General features: G+C 44.8%; 1 protein-coding gene across 1 annotated transcript in view; it reads left to right on the top strand.

Moving 5' to 3' along the window:
• Positions 1 to 4,926: 4,926 nt before the first annotated feature.
• DDR2 (discoidin domain receptor tyrosine kinase 2) overlaps positions 4,927 to 16,888 on the top strand; it is a 63,076-nt gene continuing 51,114 nt past the window's right edge. The window contains exon 1 of the mRNA XM_081012126.1: positions 4,927 to 5,568. The gene's annotated coding sequence lies outside the window, so the exon portion shown is untranslated. The remainder of the gene's footprint in view (positions 5,569 to 16,888) is intronic.

Below are 16,888 nucleotides of genomic sequence, written 5' to 3'. Positions count from 1 at the left end.
AACTGGAATGACTTTTTCTACCACCCTACCCCAAATCCATTAAAACAAATTGAGCTTTAATAATATTTCTTTTTATTTATTTAATCAAAGACTCCCAGGAGAGATGTGTGGCTCAGGCGCGCCACAGGCCCTGCGGTGAGTGCTGCCCAGCATTTTGTCACCCCCCTCAGTGGTGACACCCGGGGCAGACCACCTCCACCGCACCCCCCTTCCTCCGCCCCTGGATGCGAGTAGGAGTTGGGCCTGATGTACTCATTTCCCACACTCTTGAATGGGTGCAGGCATCCCTTGTTTGAGAAAAAGCCCACTGTAGAATCTGACACATATGAACGTGGGGGAAACTGTTGCTCTTTTGGTTTGAGTTGAGTTGGGGGTATGCATAATAAGTGGGAACTAACAAATTACCATTTGGGAGTAGAAAAAGGAACCAGCAAAGATTTCCTGGAGGAGCAAGGAGAGAACACTGCTACTTTTTAGCCATATGCTCCTTTGCTTGACATAATCTAAAACAACCTATATTCGAGGCACACAACATTTAAAAATATATAAAGTCCCATTCCTGCAAGTTGGAGTGATGGGATCTAGCCTGGGTGACTTTTTAAAAGGGTTAGACTGACATCAGTCACAAATTTATTTATAAAAATGATAGCTACATGGAAAAAAATTCAGAGAGGTAGCCATCTGTTGCAGGGGTTTGTGGCACCCTAGATATGTTTGCAAAGAAGAGTCTTCTTTCGATGCCTCCAGTTACCCTCAGTTGACAGGAATAAGCACATGGCAGGGGAGAGGTGACTTGAAAGTGAAATGCAAAAAGATACAAAATGCAGCACTTGCAGTTAAGCATATACAGTGGGACCTCGGCTTAAGTACTTAATTCGTTCCGGAGGTCCGTTCTTAACCTGAAACTGTTCTTAACCTGAAGCACCACTTTAGCTAATGGGGCCTCCTGCTGCCGCTGCCGCCACGCCACCAGAGCATGATTTCTGTTCTCATCCTGAAGCAAAGTTCTTAACCTGAAGCACTATTTCTGGGTTAGCAGAGTCTGTAACCTGAAGCGTATGTAACCCGAGGTATCACTGTATATGCAAAATAAGCACAGTGACTACACAACAACATTTAACTATATTGCTAGGTTAATCAACACCTTTAAGTGGGATAAAAAAGCATTTCCACAATTCAGGCTTAAGGTGGCAGAACACGTCTAAGTTCTTGGTTCTTTGATGTGGTAAAATAGTTTATTCTTCCTGCACTGGACTGTGCTGTGTGAGTTGATCAGCAAAGCTGACATGCGTTAAGGATGCTGCTTCTATAGCTAGGGATTTTATTCAGTAACTTTTGCTACTTCCCTCCCCGCTCTATAGATATATATCCTGCTTCCCAAATTTAAGTGTATTGTTACCCCTTAAACCAGCTGAGAATAGCAAGGGTGGAAAAATGTTTGGTTTTTTAAATTAGTTTCTATTGAAGATTTTATTGTGCTACAAAATAAAGAAACAAGGAAAAGTACATACAGCGTCTTCACTTCAGAGTCTTTTTCACAGTTCGTTAATGTTCAGTACGAGACACTGTATGTGGCGAGATGTAAAAGAAAAATCCCATACGGTAAGATATTAAAGAAGCTTTGTGCGTAGGATCCCCAGCTAGAGACTGCCCTTTGAATGGCTCACTGGCTTCCATAAGGTCGTGAAGATAGAAATCAGTTATGTGAAACCTGGCTGCCTCTTGTAAATTTGTCTTATTCTTAATAAAGACATCAGGAAAGTGCACCTAATTTGATGTTAAGATTTGACAGTATCCAATATATGGTAGTCCCTGCAACTAAAAATCTTTCAGAGTTATGCTACCACAATTTTTGCCACTTTCTAAAAAAAAAAAAATTCATTTTTTTGGAAAATATACATCAGTCTGAAAAATACCAGGCTTTCATCACTGGGCAGAAATATGTTATTTATTCATTCATAATATGTACATGTTTGGGGGAAATCAATAAAATAAAATAATTATTTTCAATGCTCATTTTTGTATGATTCCCTTCAGTGGTGTGTCCCCTGTATCCCCAATCTTTCTGTAATCTGAATTGAAATATAATCCTGTACTGAAATAAAGACACTTAGATCCTAAAACCTTTGTTTGTATACAGTGGTACCTCAGGTTACATACGCTTCAGGTTACAGACTCCGCTAACCCAGAAATAGTGCTTCAGGTTAAGAACTTTGCTTCAAGATGAGAACAGAAATCGTGCTCCGGCGGCGCGTCAGCAGCAGGAGGCCCCATTAGCTAAAGTGGTGCTTCAGGTTAAGAACAGTTTCAGGTTAAGAACGGACCTCCAGAGCAAATTAAGTACTTAACCCGAGGTACCACTGTAGTTGATTTATTATGCTGAATTTTTCCATAGAGAATGTTTATTAAAATACTATTTTTTAATAATATGAATCATAGAATCATAGAATTGGAAGAGACCACAAGGGCCATCGAGTCCAACCCCCTGCCAAGCAGGAAACACCATCAGAGCACTCCAGACATATGGTTGTCAAGCCTCTGCTTAAAGACCTCTCCACCACACTCCTTGGCAGCAAATTCCACTGTCGAACAGCTCTTACTGTCAGGAAGTTCTTCCTAATGTTTAGGTGGAATCTTCTTTCTTGTAGTTTGGATCCATTGCTCCGTGTCCGCTTCTCTGGAGCAGCAGAAAACAACCTTTCTCCCTCCTCTATGGGACATCCTTTTATATATTTGAACATGGCTATCATATCACCCCTTAACCTCCTCTTCTCCAGGCTAAACATGCCCAGCTCCCTTAGCCGTTCCTCATAAGGCATCGTTTCCAGGCCTTTGACCATTTTGGTTGCCCTCCTCTGGACACGTTCCAGTTTGTCAGTGTCCTTCTTGAACTGTGGTGCCCAGAACTGGACACAGTACTCCAGGTGAGGTCTGACCAGAGCAGAATACAGTGGCACTATTACTTCCCTTGATCTACATGCTATACTCCTATTGATGCAGCCCAGAATTGCATTGGCTTTTTTAGCTGCTGCGTCACACTGTTGGCTCATGTCAAGTTTGTGGTCAACCAAGACTCCTAGATCCTTTTCACATGTACTGCTCTCAAGCCAGGTGTCACCCATCTTGTATTTGTGCCTCTCATTTTTTTTGCCCAAGTGCAATACTTTACATTTCTCCCTGTTAAAATTCATCTTGTTTGTTTTGGCCCAGTTCTCTAATCTGTCAAGGTTAGGGTTAGGGTTAGCAAAGGATTTGTCTAAGCAAGGATTCAAATTCCTGGAATAGCCAGGATAGCTTCCTGATGAGGTAATGGCCCTCTAAGCGTGGGTCATTACGGAAACAAAGGAAGTGACTCTGTGCCAGACAGAAAATGAGTGGTAACTAGAAAGACAAAGGCAGAGTTGAGAGTTGTTTGGGGAGCTGGAAGCTGGAAGCTGGCAGGCTGAGAGACAGAGCCATGGCTAATTTCTTCTGGAATCCAAGGCTGTGGCTATGGGAAAAGCAAGACCCTCTTAGGGTGTTAATGTTGTGAACCCCTCCATCATAGGCCCAGGTTGTATATATGTGTAAATACACCAGATATCCTGAAGACACCACAGTCTCTACTGCCCCTCATTCCAAAGGAAACACAAAAATTGTGTAAATGTCTGGAGCCCCTGGGATTTTGCACCTCTAGGAGACTGGGATGGTGTGCAACAACACTATAACATACAAAAAAATAATAATAAAAAAACTCCCAAAATTTAATACTATTAATATAACAAGATTACTTAAACAACATGTAGCATTCAAAAGCAGAAATAACAAGGGGACCTCACAGTTTCCCCTTAGACTCAGAAACAGCCCCTCTCCTGCAACAACTTCTTAAAAGGCTTCCAAGAGCCAAGGAGGGGGGCAGCTAGAAAAACCCCTCCCATGATTTCACTGAAGTATACGATTGATATTCCTGAGTCTACACAAAGGAAAAATGAGTGGCAATTAAAGTTTTAATTTTAATTCTTTTGGGGATTACTTCAGCTGAGTTCACTGGAAATAAATAAATACATTTTGTTTACATACAGGGAATTAAATGAATTCATAATTATAGATAAATTTATCTTTCATATCTTTTTGAATTGATTAATTGAGTTGATCAGTGGGTATATTGGGGAAATAAATAAATGTATTTATATTTTTGAATAAATGCATTCTTTCAGGATTAATAGCTTGGGTTGTTAATTAGTGGGCTCAATGGGGTGGGGAATGGATTTTGCTGCTTCTTTGATTTCAGTACATTTGAGACTTCATTTAACAGCATTACTGAGTTCACTACAGTTTTTTGTCGTCATTATTTTCTCGAGTTAATGTAGTCTGTTTATTCCTAAAGGTTGGGAACCATTGTCCTAGATATTGTTATGAATTTGGGGGGGGGGGGTCAGTCTGTATGATGCCCAAGTCCCTTCTAATCCCTGGGGTTCTGGATCCAGCAAGGGTTGAAATCTGATGGAGGACTCAACTGTTGAACTAGTTGGGTGTGTTTCTTTGTGAGAGAACGGCTCTAAGGACAGTCATTAGTATAACAAAAGACGTTGCCCTGTGCCAGAGGGCAATACCCTCCCTCCCTCCCCTGACTGGTAGTCAGACACCAGTAGGCTAGGAGAGCAGCAGGCAGAAGTCCGAGTGAGAGCCATACTTGATTTCTGCGGGAATTCAAGACTGTGACTATGGGGGAAGCAAGACTGCTTGGGGTGTTAATACTGGGAGCCTTCTCTGTGTTAGGTATCAGGTTGTATATATATGTAAATAAGCCATATGTCATAAGCACACCACATTCTCTGCTGAGCCTCGTTCCAAGAAAACTGAACCCTGGGTAAACCCCTGGAATCTCTCACCGCTCAGAGACTGGGGTGGCACGCAACAATATGTTCCTGACTGATGCCTAGTCTCTTGCTACTTGAACCATTATTATCACTCCACCATCTGCAATCCCACCATGTAAAAATGGTGGGGGGAAGTTATGTTGCTAATATTTATGTAAAAAACACCTTACAGCTCATCAGTCACCCATATTGATATTTTCCTCTCAGCTTATTCATTGACGCTTTGCAAGCCAGTAAAACATGCCAAATACTGTCATTGGGGTCAAATAAAAAATAAAACACAAAGCATATTTTTAATATAAAAAAGCAGACAACATAGATCCCTGGAGCCTGTTTGCTACAGCGTCCCTCCGCTTGCAATGAATGAGTTTTGCCATAAATTATAGTTTAGCTCAAGTTTCCTTGAGTGAAAGAAAAAAGCCTGCAAAGAGCCAGCTCCAATTGGTGACTTTCTTCCCCCTTCTCGTTCCCTAATTGAAACCAAATGTGAAATATGTTGGATTGTGGGATTTCTGGCCAGGGCCCAGGAATCCTCAGAATGCTAAATCGCTCGCAAAGGCATCTTGCATCAGCCTGAAGAAGTTTCTTTCCAGCCCGGCCTCTCCATCTAGGGCGAGAAAGCGGAATCTGTCTGTTCCCCTTAACCCAGTGGATTAAACTTCTGAAAACCTCCTGTCTTCTTCCCCTAAAAGTTCATCTTAGCATCCAGGTATGGACTTTATGATGTTTTTGAAAAACAGAAGGGTCTGCCCCTTCTCGTCCATCTGAGCGAAGAAGTAGCAAGGAAGCTTGCCTCTTTCCCTCAAACAAAGACTAGTCCAGTTTGGAATGGCGTAAAGCGGGGAAATAAGAGTACGAAGCGAGGGGATAGAAGTGTACGTTTCCCAGGCAGACCTTTCATACGAAGAATTAAGTATATATATATATTTAAAGATTGTTTGCATGCCAGGCCAAACTGCTTGATTACCGATTCCCTTGACGGTTATGAAAAATGGGAGGCATGTTCAAAGAGGAGGCTTTGGAGCTAGAGGAAAATGGAGATTTAGCTCCATTTTAGCTTCCGCGGCTTATAAATTAGAAGTTATTCAAGAGTTGAGGATTGCAACTTGTGTAAAAGTGCTTCCGTTGAGAGGCTATAACATACACGGCCCTTTTTTAAAAAAATCGGATGCGTGTGTGTGCCTCGTGACAACCCTGTTTTTCATTACTGCTCCTCCTTTTGTTGGTGGCGCCGACAGCTCATCCAAGCAAAGGCAGCTGGTCCAGCCTCCGAAAAGCCCCAAGGCCCAGAGGTCTTGCAACAGAACCCTGGCTATTTCCCTTCTTCTGGAGCCTGGCTGGGGGAGCGAAGGGAGACCTTTTATTCTGCTAGTTACAGAATCTGAATGTGATTTTTCATTTTACATTTGCACTGGCACATGCATCTCCAAATGCCAAAGGCCACTACACACGTGACTTGTTTTAGGTGTAGCTCTCAAATGATTTAAGAACATGCCTCAAATTACACACATAAATATAAGCCATCTTTGTTTACATTCTCATCAGGGATTGACTCCAATTCCTTGTTAAGTGTATATTCACGTTTGCTGTTGTGTAGTGAGTGAAAAAGTCCCGGGGAACATAAAAAGTAACATAAAGTAGCATACATTACAATAATATCTTATACTTGGTGTAGAGAAAGTGGATAGAGAATGCTTTCTTCCTCTTGAGACTTGACCCTAAAACTTGTCCCCTAGTAGAACTGATGGTCGGTAGTTTCAGGACAGACCAAAGAAAAACACATGATAAAGCCATAAGAAATGGCTCTAGTTATCATGGCCATTGGTCTAGACAGGGGTGGAGGAAGGGGGGTGCGGTGGAGGTGGTCTGCCCCGGGTGTCACCACTGAGCGGGGTGACAAAATGCCGGGCAGCACTCACCGCGGGGCCTGTAGCGCGCCTGAGCCACACGTCTCTCCTGGGAGTGACACGGTGGCTTGAGTGCCCGTAGGCTCTGCGCTGCCCAGATGGTCCACCCTTAAGAAATGCTTTAGAAAACATTAATATTATGAGAAAATGCAATTTTGGTAATTAGGCAGATTGTCATGTTTTGACATAATAATAATAATAATAATAATAATAATTATTATTATTAATTTATTTATTATTTATACCCCGCCCATCTGGGCGGCTTCCAACAAAACACTAAAATACAATAACCTATTAAACATTAAGAGCTTCCCTAAACAGGGCTGCCTTTAGATGTCTTCTAAAAGTTTGGTAGTTATTTTTCTCTTTGACATCTGGTGGGAGGGTGTTCCACAGGGAGGGTGCCACTACCGAAAAGGCCCGCTGCCTGGTTCCCTGTAGCTTTGCTTCTCTCAGTGAGGGAACCACCAGAAGGCCCTTGGCGCTGGACCTCAGTGTCTGGGCAGAACGATGGGGGTGGATAAAAATACCATGAATAAAAATAATAATGATAATAGCAATAATAATCCTCTCACCTTTGCAAATCAACAAATGCAGCATCTCCCTTCCACTCGAGGAGAAGCACTAACAATGCTGCCAAAGGAAGTTTTCCTTAGCATAGTTTTCATCATATTGCAGTCAATTTTCTGCAGTTTTGACTTGGAGAGACCCCCGATTTAGTCAAGCTGCAAACTGAGGTCAGAGCAACTCAAATCCTTGCTGTTAGATTTGTTTAAAATGGAGCAGATTGCTGCCAAGAGCCTAATCCTTAGTATGGAAGGGAGACTACAATTCCCAGCATGCTTTCCCCACCAAGCCTCGAAGGAGCCTGTTAGCATTCTGTCCAGGAGCTAAGAGCCAAAATCCCCATTTTCAGTTAACTGCTAATGTATGCAATGTAGGTGCGCTCTGGCTTCCGCCACGGGGTCCAGAGCGCTTGAGTCCTGCTGGCCACATGACCCGGAAAGCTGTCTGCGGACAAATGCCGGCTCCCTCGGCCTGAAAGGGAGATGAGCGCCACAACCCCAGAGCCAAATTCAAGGGGACTTAATCGTCCAGGGTCCTTACCTTACTTTTACTTAATGTATGTGCCTCTAAAAGGACGATGCCCCAGCTGATGTGGGCCCTAAAATATGGGATAAGTAATTTGTGTGTGTGCTACAAAGGATTGAATCTTAAAAAAAGGGGGGGGGGGTTCTGTTTTCTGAGTTTACACATTGCTGCCAAACACTCAGCACTCAATAGCCAGATGATTTCTTCTGGAAATTTCTTAGGTTCTGTATTTTTAGTATGTAATGGGGAAAGGGATAAATTGTTCAGGAATTACAGAGTGACTGAATGTATAGCAATGCAGTCTTTAGTAAAATGTTATTCTATTCTCAGCGATGTTTTAGAATATGTGGAATACTTTTTAATGGAGTTTGACTGCTGCTTTAGACCTCAGCAGGGTTCTGTCCCTTCTAAACATTTCATTTAGAGTATTATTTTTTAATTGAGTATTTATTCTGATTTGCTTGCACAAAGTTTATGCAGAGGCTAGATCATATGCAGTCATTTACTGAGCATTTGTTCTTATTTGTTTGTGGGGTATTTAAACGTCTTCTCATTAATCATTTGTTCATCCAATACAGTCATACCTTGGTTATCGAACTTAATCTGTTCTGGGAGTCGGCTTCCAATTGGCTGCAGGAGCTTCCTGAACTCAAGTGGAAGCCTTGTCAGAAGTTCGGCTTCTAAAAACGTTCACAAACGGGAACACTTACTTCTGGGTTTGTGGCATTCAGCGGCTGATTTGTTTGTCAACTAAGCTGTTCAGTAAACAGTGCGTTTCCCTGTCACTTTCTAAACTGAAAAAGGCCCAGTTCTTAAAAAATAAAAGTGGATTTCTTGTGTCAGGGCAACAGAGCACTTTAATCTCACTTAATTTTGCAAACAGGGGCGGGGGGAAAACCAATTGTTTTGAAAATGTTTATGTTTATGCTTCCCCCCACCTTGAAATTTAATAAAATATTTAATTGTACAAACCCAAAGTACCTCTATAGAGTTTAGACTGTCAGTATATTTGGGGGGCTAGGGGATTTTCAAGCACATACCAGAACTTTGTTTGCACATTTAAAGTGTATTAAAGGTTCCTGCATAACATTTGTGAAAACAAATCAGGATGAATTATGAATAAACAGGTTGTCCTTCCTACAAATAATGAGGGCTTGTCTACATTTGCACTTCTGCCATGCTTAGAAAGAACGGGTCTGAGCTGTTTACCTTTAGCCTGCTCCTTTCCAAGGGAAATCCTGCTCTTTAGTGATAGATCAGAACAAATGGCAATCCAGGGAAAACCCAAATTGCTGTTTGCTCCGATTGAGCATTAAAGAGCTATTTCCCCCAAGGGAAGGCGGCTTGACAAGAGGAAGTGTGGCATCCTTACCAAATGTAGCCTAGATGGCTCTAGGACTGCCAGATCCAGAGCTAGATCCAAGATCCAGAGCAGTTTCTTCTTCTTTTTTATAGCACCTGGAAAGAAAGGTGTTGTTTACCCCACTTGAGTTTGCAATGTAGCCCTGCTCAAGTGGTCAAAGAAGGCACAGGAGAGCACACACTGGTCTCTCACCCTTAACATTCCTGCTCCTATAATCCCCGCTGTTGCGCATTCCAACCCCATGCAAGGTCCGAAAGGCAGCTTGTATGCACATTTAGCAGAACATATTTAGGATGTCCCTTCGGACCTTCACACGAAGCGCTTGAAGAACTGAAGAGGAGGGTGCAGCCTGCACAGAGATGTTGGGAGTGGGGCCAGCATGGGTGCCCCCCAGCTGCCCCCCCCCCCAGTTTGTGCTCTCACACAGTCTCCTGGATGCCTGAATAGGGCTTAACTAAGACATAAGACAACCCAAACCAAATGAAGCCCTGGTCATGTTTAATGACCACTAGGAGCTCACTATGCCCACAGGTTTTTTATTTTTATTTTATTTTATTTTATTTTATTTTATTTATTTTATTAAATATTTTCTTGATTTACAAAAGTGTGTGCAATGTCTCTCTCGTATTTTTCCCCCCATGTAACATTTTTACATATCAGTTTCATTTGTTGAGACATTAGGAAGAAAAGGGGGAAAGAGGTGGGGGGGGGAGAGACAGGTTGGGGGTGAGGTCGGGTGGCGATGTTTCTGTTTTACGTACTATATGTGGGGTTTGGTGTCAGCGTTGCTTGTGCAGGTTCTCTGCTGCCCACTTGTGTTCCTTTGGTGGTGAGAGAGGTTGGGGTTGGCCCAGGGTGTGGTTATTCATGTGTGGTTGGCTGTGGTGGTCTTGGTTTTCGTGTGTGAGTGGGGTGGGTGGGTGTTTTGGATCAGGTTAGCCATATTGATTTGTATTCTGTCGGTGGATTTTTGTCATTGTCTTGTTGGGCTGTGTGTGTGATAAGGGGGAGCCAGACAGGGGTGAAGGCGTCTTCTTCTGTTTGTCCCCCTGTCAGTTTCACTACAACCGCAGGTGATGGCTGGGGGGCTGCATTCACCTTGATACATTAGGGAGGTTTACAAACCTGCCCTAAGTCTTTGCAAAGGATTGCTTTTAGTGTGTGTGCCCCCCCCCCCACTGCAGGACTTACTTCGTTATCACAGGGGATCCAGATGGAATTCTGTTCAGGCCAACTGCATTTTCCCAGTGCTTAAAAACACAACTTTTTGTTGTTGTCAGCATGTGATTGACTTCTTAGTTAGATCCAAAGAGCCATGTTAGTCTGTTGCATCAAAAACCAAAAAGTGCCACAATACTCTCTTTTTTTATTTTTAAATGATATTTATTAAAGTTTCACAAAAATACAGAAAACAAAGAAAAAAGTGTAAATTACAGCAAAAAAGCAAAAAGTAAGAAAAAACATACAAAATAAAACAGTTAAAAACACAATAATGTTCCATAACCTATCTTCCTTACTCTTATTTCCCCAGACCTCCTCATACCTCCCTTCTTTGTATTCCAATTCAGTTTGTTGGTTCAGCAAATCCTTACCATTAATCTTTTACCCAATTGTTAACCTTTTTTTTCCATGTCTCTTAAAGCATTACAGCTAAAAACCTCTTAATTTCTATCCAGCATCCTTCTAAAGTTCCTTAATTTTGCAATATTTCTGTAAATAGTCCTTAAAATTTTTCCAGTCTTCTTTCACCGACTCTTCTCCCTGGTCTCGGATTCTGCCAGTCATTTCCGCCAATTCCATGTAGTCAATCACCTTCATCTGCCATTCTTCCAAAGTGGGTAGATCTTGTGTCTTCCAATACTTTGCGATAAGTATTCTTGCTGCTGTTGTAGCATACATGAAAAAGGTTCTGTCCTTCTTTGACACCAGTTGGCCGACAATGCCCAAGAGAAAGGCCTCTGGTTTCTTCAGAAAGGTATATTTAAATACCTTTTTCAGTTCATTATATATCATTTCCCAGAAAGCCTTAATCTTTGGGCACGTCCACCAAAGGTGAAAGAATGTACCTTCAGTTTCTTTACATACTCTCTTGGTTAGTATTTCTGTGGGTATATCCACACTTCCGTTTGCCCTGCCACTTTCTCTTGGGGAAAGCCACAGTTTACCGCTGAATTGGATCCAAATCAGCAGTAAAGAGGGTGTTTTCTCAGGGAAAGTGGTGGGACAAGCAGAAAACCTCTCGGATTTCTAGGTATAGGACAAGCAGGCATATGGATGAGCTCTGAAAAGCCAGCAAGATTGGACTGCTTCTTCCTCCTCCCCTGTCATCTGGTTAGCAGCCATTCCGTCAGGCTCCCACAGTGGGAGAAATGAGAAGCAGGGCTCCTTCCATCAGGTGCCTCCTACCTGTGATCTGTTTCCATTCCATCTTCTCATTTTAAGAACTGCTGTTCAGCATTAAGGTCCACTCTTTAAAGCTCCGTGTCTGAGCACCCTCCCCTCCCACCTCATTTGCTCCAGAGCTTTCCTGTTCTTTAAAGCTTAATGAGAGCAAACAGCTATCCATGGAAAACTCAAATTGATGTTTGTTCTGATCGAGTTCTAAGGAGCAAGTTTTCACAGGGAAAGCTTTGGGGCAAAAACACAAACACTCGGACAGGGAGCTTTAAAGGGTGGAGCAGTGCCTGGAAAAAGCAGGGCAAAAGGCAAGTGTGGATAAGCCCTAAGTTTTGGCACCAAAGTTAGCTTTTTCTCGCTTCCCTCCCTGCCCCTTTCCTCATGAGCCATGCCTTTTAGATGGTAAGCCTACAGCCAGGCCTTGTCATTTAAAAACTGATGATACGTGAACCCCTCTGCAGAGACATAGCATGGGGGCAGGCTGTGGGGGCCTTGGCCCCGGCACAATTTTGTGAGGGGCGCAAACAGGCACCCCCACAGCAGGTTCCTTCATCGAAGCCTGGCTCTGCGCAAGAAGGAGATGCCCCTTGGCTGTGGCGTTCATGCCTGGCGCAGCTATGCCCCCAAGTCAGGCTGAGAACAGGAAGGGGGCGGCAGCACTGCCACACCCGCCTCAGCCACAGCACACCTTGCGCCCAGCCACAGCTACTCTGCCACCGGGCCACGTCTGACCCGGCGGTGGAGAGCAGCCCACCTCAGCCGCAGCAAGGCACGCCTGGCTGCAGAGATAAGGGGGAATGTGGGCAGCAAAGCTGCCTCCCACTCTCTTTGGGTTTGGCCTGGCTTTGGCAGCTCCACCACTGAGTCTGCCCTGACCCAGCAGTGGAGAGCAGGAGGAGAGTGGGTGGCAGCTTCCCTGCCCCTCTCCTACCCTGAACTGTGGTGCACGGAGGTCACCTTCTGCGCCCCGCCCCCTTGGGGGTGTGCCTCAGGCCGTGTGGGCATGCACTCCGCTGCTGCCACTCTGGGAGCCTTTCTGGCATAAGAGTAGGGTACAAATGCTCCAAATGAATAAACTGTGCTCTGTGGAGAGGAATGCACATCAAGTCAATGTCATAGGTTCCAGGATTGCCAGACAACCAAGGGTGTGTGTGTAAACGGCCGGCCATTGTTTAGATTGGAGGTTTGTGAGTGTGTATTCCTTGCAAGGTCATTCCCATCTGTTTTTTTACTTCTGTATGTTAGACCAGCCTTCACCAACCTGGTGCCCTCCAGATGTTGGGGTTTGAAGGTGTGGGGGCAGCAGCAACAATGGAAGGGGGATCTGTAAAGGATCCTGAAGCTGCTGAACACAAAGAGGTCTAACTAGCCAGCCTCCACCAGATTTTGGAGGGTTCAGCAGACCATGTCCATAAGTTTCCTTATGGAAGACTCACAACCATGAATGATAGAAACTTGAAAGAAGGTATCTAGGTGGAATGAGATCTGCGCTGGTGTAGCAAGCTTCTGAACAAGTAGAATGAATATCCTCAGTCCTGGTGATGGCAAATTGTAAGTGCAAAGAAAGCTAAAGGGAGGTGAGTCAACTGTGCAGAAAATCTAAGTTGGCTTTTTACAGGAACGTTGTTCCATTTTAAGAGTTTTTAAACAGATTCATGAGCTCTGAGTTCCTGCTATATCAGTTACAAAGGCTAGGAAATAAGGGAAGTCTTTGATATGTTTTGATACCTTAAGCACGCTGTAGCACAAACAAGATGTGTGGCAAATGAATGGAATATTAAGTGTATTTTCAGTGTTTAAAAAAAGCAGGAAGGGAAGAAGGCAGCAGCAGCAGCATCTTGGGAGACAGCAGTCTATAGCGATCCCTTCCCTTTAGAACTAGTGATGCCCCTCCAGCAGAGGCGCACCTGAGGAGGGAGTGTTGGGCCCAAGAAGAAGAGCTTGCAGCAGGAGTCATTTTGTGCATCTGCTGAACATAATCATAGAATCAGAGAGTTGGAAGAGACTCTAAGGACCATCCAGTGCAGTGGTAGCGAACCTATGGCACAGTGCCAGAGAGGGCAATTGGAGTCCTCTCTGGTCACGTGCCATCGCCCCAGCAGGGCCCTAGCTTCCACTCCTGCTTGCAGGCAAGTAGGACTGGGGTCAGGCTGAGGAGCGCCTGGCTGCCTTCAGGTGGTGCAGGGGCTCTCAGGTGCAGCTTCCGGGCTGCCTCCACCTTCCCCAACCCCAGCAACTATTCAGCCTGGCTGCCTTCACGGGGCTGCAGGGGATCTGATGAGGAGATGGGGGCTCCTTTAAACTTCTCCCTTGAGGGGAGTGCAGCCGCAAACCCCTCAATGGAAAGTGTGACGGAGCCTGCACCTCCACAGCTGAGCAGCCCGACCCCACTCCTACTTGCCTGCAAGCAGGGGCGGGGGCAGCAGTGGCAACATCCCTTGCCTGCTCGCTTGCCACTGGGCCAGCCTTGCCTCACTCAGCGCTGGGGCTGTCAGAGCTGGAGGAGGGGGTGGTTGCTGTTGTGGCAGCGGCAGAGGGACCCAGCCTGGAGGGCGGCAGGTGCCTGCTCGCTTGCTGCCTGGCCCGCCTTCCCTCGCTAGGAAAACAGAAGTGTGGCACTCAAAACGGAAGCTATACTCAGAACAGAGCATGCTCGGCTTCCAAAAAAAGTTCCAACACCGGAACACTCATTTCCGGGTTTGAAGTGTTCAGTTTCCAAGTAGTTCGAGAACTAAGCTGTTCGAAAACTGAGGTACCACTGTATTTATTTCCCCCAGTTTGAAGTGTATTTATTTCCCCCCCAGTGGTGATTTTATTGAGTCAAAATGAGAGTACCCCTAAACATTTTTTTAGAAAAAAGCACTGAGTTATACCATAAAATTATATATCAATAGAAATATAATTTAATGAAGAATGTAATGCAATAACTTTTATGAAGGATTATTTATTACAACAGCAGTCATAAAGAAGAAATGTGAAACACACAGAAAAAATGAGATATACAGGTTAAATTGCCATGTTGGCACTTTGTGATAAATAAGTGGGTTTTGGGTTGCAGTTTGGGCACTCGGCCTCTAAAGGTTCGCCATCACTGACCTAGTGCAATGCAGAAATATGCACCGTCTCATATTGGGATCCAACCTGCGACCTTGGCATTATCAGCACCACCCCGAGACTATAAGCCTACAAGGCGATGGGAGCCACCATTAGAGAGCCACCTGCACCACATGGCAGAGACTTCACTGGGATCCCAGCAAATGGAGCAGCAAAGAGGCGGCAGCTGGCCTGGGCGCTTTACATAGGCATCCCTGGGAGTAGCAGGTCTGCTACACTGCTAGGTTTGGCAATCCTGCACAAGCCACGCAACTCGGCAACACTGCAAAAAGCTGCAGCGCTGCCCAGGGGTTGTGGGGTGGGAAGCCATGGGGGCAATTTCCCGCAGGCCCACACAAAGCAAGGGCTCCCATGCCTCAGTTCCTGGGTGGACCATTGGCCGCCAATGGTGAGTGAACACCTCCTGAGATTTCCAGACAAGGTGCCACCAGAGGGTAATTTCCTGTGGCAAATTCCAGAGGAAGAATCATAGGAATGCAATATGAGGCCAGGCTTTAAGGGAGGAATCCTTCCCTTCTGAGTGAGTGGGGAAGGCCACAACCAGAAGACCCGTGAGGCTGAGCTCCAGGAAGCAGATAGAAGCTCCACTGAGAGGGGACAACCCAATCCCTGTTCCCGTTTCCCCACGTAAAAAAGAATGTAGCGCTTCTATCGTTTTGTTTAATCCCAAGGCTAGGAGGAGTGGTAGGCACTAATGTGCTGTCTGTGTATGTGGTAGTTCTCGCATGTGGTTCTTTTGATGCAGCTTAGTTCATGGTTCTTCCTGAATCCTCCTTTTAGTATTGTCCCCAGGTACTTAACACCTTCTGTATTACTCAGTGCAACTACAGCGCTATGGTTTGTTGCATTTTCTTTTTCATACTTTGCTGGCTTTAATCTTCTTATGCCAAAAATTCCAATAACGTTTTGATTAAAAATATATGTAATTGCCTGTGGCCCTCAGCTTTGTAAACACACGAATGGGTCCTTGCGGGGAACAGCATGAGGGCCCATAACAGCACACCTGTATCCAGAGGTGAACCTAGGCTCCCTTGTGCCCTGGGCAAGGAGTTTTACTGGCACCCCCTCCTTTGTACCCTTGCCAGAGGAGCCTGAGCCAACCAGAGCAGTGGAGGAGCGGTCCAGGGAGTGCGTGGATGGGCTCTGATCCACTCCAAGCCAGAGTGGAGAGGCACAATTTTTGCACCCTCTTGGGCCTGGGAACTTGGCGGGGATGAGCTTGGCCAACCCCTAGGTGTGCCCTGCCCCATACACCCTCTGGGCAGCCCTGCAGTGCTGGCCATGGTGGGGGCAGGTGACCAAAGGCACCCCTGGCTCAAAATGCTATTTATCCTATCGCTGCAACTCGGAGCCTGCTGGGCCCTGGAAACCAGGGACACTTTCTTTCTGCATAGGCAGATGTGCTGATTAAGGACATGCACCTGAGCATAAACAAAGGGCCTTTCCTTCAATGAGCCATTCTGGTTAGCTGAAGGGAGTGGGGTCAATAGCCTAGGGCACTGGGAGTGAGCCCAACTGAGTTATGGCTGCCATATTTCAAAAAGTGAGAATCTGGACACAATAGTTGTTGACAGGGCTTTTTTTCAGAGAGAATTCACTGGAACTCAGTTCTGGCACCTCTCAGGTGGGCATCAGTGCTATTCTAAGAAAAAGAGGGGGGCATTCTTGGTGCATTCCGGCACCTCTTTTTCTAGAAAAATAGCACGGGGGGTAGGGGCAAAGTTGGTGAGCTAAAAAAAATGAAGTTTTTGAGCTATTTTTAGGAAATTTGCCAAAAAAATCAACACCCTAAGCTGAGTCATATGATTTAAGTGTGTGTCTTTGGGTGAACACTTGGAATGTTCCATTGTTTTAGGTTGAGGAGCTGATTTTATTTCATTCTCTCTATTCTTGCCTTTCAGTATTCACATTGTAAACATTCTAATGAATTTTAAAATAATTCTTGGGGCTCTATCAAATATGCCAGAAATAGGTTTCAGCCATATGAACAAATGAGGCTGCCAGCTTCTTTTTAAGGCATTACTCCTGTGCTTTTAACAGTAACTGGAAGCAGAAGCAACAAACAATGGAGTAGGCAGAAAAATATTTATCGATCCCATGTGTTTCCAACCCAACTAGTCCTTCAGGGTATTTTGGAGATGAGCGGTTCAAAACTG

This window comes from Podarcis pityusensis (genome assembly GCF_964106645.2).
Source record: "Podarcis pityusensis genome assembly, chromosome: 6".
Classification (NCBI taxonomy): Eukaryota; Metazoa; Chordata; class Lepidosauria; order Squamata; family Lacertidae; genus Podarcis; species Podarcis pityusensis.
This window is presented reverse-complemented; position numbering and strand designations above follow the sequence as displayed.